The sequence below is a fragment of the Arachis stenosperma genome, chromosome 1 (assembly GCF_014773155.1).
Source record: "Arachis stenosperma cultivar V10309 chromosome 1, arast.V10309.gnm1.PFL2, whole genome shotgun sequence".
Lineage (NCBI taxonomy): Eukaryota > Viridiplantae > Streptophyta > Magnoliopsida > Fabales > Fabaceae > Arachis > Arachis stenosperma.
This window is the reverse complement of record NC_080377.1, coordinates 44,557,386-44,558,995: the sequence shown is the minus strand read 5'-3', so window position 1 is coordinate 44,558,995 and position 1,610 is coordinate 44,557,386. Positions and strand designations below refer to the sequence as shown.

General features: G+C 40.7%; 1 non-coding gene across 1 annotated transcript; it reads left to right on the top strand.

Annotated features, from left to right (window-relative positions):
- Positions 1-1,065: 1,065 nt before the first annotated feature.
- Positions 1,066-1,173, top strand: LOC130949471 (small nucleolar RNA R71). Its single transcript, XR_009073392.1, has one exon. It is a non-coding gene; the product is annotated as a small nucleolar RNA R71 (small nucleolar RNA).
- The last annotated feature ends 437 nt before the right edge of the window (positions 1,174-1,610 follow it).

Genomic DNA, 1,610 nt, shown 5'->3' with positions numbered 1-1,610 from the left:
TTTGTTGAACCCATGTATTTAGTTCACTAATGAGCAAGGGAGGTTCATCTTCCCAAGTCTCATTACCAAACAACTTGGCATTCAGCTTCAAGATGGCTCCTAGATATTGAGCAACTTGCTCTTTAGTTACATCTTCATCCTCTTCAGAGGAAGAATCGTTCTCAGAGCTTATGAATGGTAAAAGGAGGTTCAATGGAATCTCTATGGTCTCTAGGTGAGCCTCAGATTCCTTAGGTTCCTCAGTTTGGAACTCCTTTTTGTTCAGAGGACGTCCCAAGAGGTCTTTCTCACTGGGATTCACATCCTTCTCTTCCTCTTTGGATTCGGCCATATTGATAATATCAATGGCCTTGCACTCTCTTTTTGGATTCTCTTCTGTATTGCTTGGGAGAGTGCTAGGAGGAGTTTCAGTGATTTTCTTACTCAGCTGACCCACTTGTGCCTCCCAATTTCTAATGGAGGACCTTGTTTCACTCATGAAACTTAAAGTGGCCTTAGATAGATCAGAGACTATGTTTGCTAAGCTAGAGGGGCTCTGCTAAGAATTCTCTATCTGTTGCTGAGAAGATTATGGAAAAGGCTTGCCATTGCTAAACTTGTTTCTTCCACCATTATTAAAGCCTTGTTGAGGCTTTTGTTGATCCTTCCATGAGAAATTTGGATGATTTCTCCATGAGAAATTATAGGTGTTTCCATAGGGTTCACCCATGTAATTCACCTCTACTATTGCAGGGTTCTCAGGATCATAAACTTCTTCTTCAGAAGATGCCTCTTTAGTACTATTGGATGCATTTTGCCATCCATTCAAACTCTGAAAAATCATGTTGACTTGCTGAGTCAACATTTTATTCTGAGCCAATATGGCATTCAGAGTATCAATTTCAAGAACTCCCCTCTTCTGAGGCATCCCGTTACTAACAGGATTCCTCTCAGAGGTGTACTGAGTTCTTGAGCTTCTGTAGGCGTTTTCTTTAGGTGAATAGATCCACCTGCAAAATGGTCCAGTGACATCTTAGAGAACTCGGATAGACCATAATAGAATATATCCAAAATGGTCTACTCTGAAAGCATATCAGTAGGACACTTTTCGGTCAACTGTTTGTATCTTTCCCAAGCTTCATAGAAGGATTCACCATCTTTTTGCTTGAAGGTTTGAACATCCACTTTAAGCTTGCTCAGCTTTTGAGGAGGAAAGAACATAGCCAAGAAGGCCGTGACCAGCTTATCCCAGGAGTCCAGGCTATCTTTAGGTTGTGAGTCCAACCATGTTCTAACTCTGTCTCTTACAGCAAAAGGGAAAAGCATGAGCCTGTAGACTTCAGGATCTACTCCATTAGTCTTAACAGTCTCACAGATCTGCAAGAATTCAGTAAAAAACTTATAGGGATCTTCTGATGGAAGTCCATGAAACTTGCAGTTCTGTTGCATTAGAGCAACTAGTTGAGGCTTCAGCTCAAAATTGTTTGCTCCAATGGCAAGGATTGAGATGCTTCTTCCATAAAAATTGGAAGTAAGTGTAGTATAATTACCAAGCATCCTCCTTGCATTATTGTTGTTGTCATTATTTTCGGCTGCCATCTCCTCTTTTTTTCCGAAAATTTCTGTAAGGT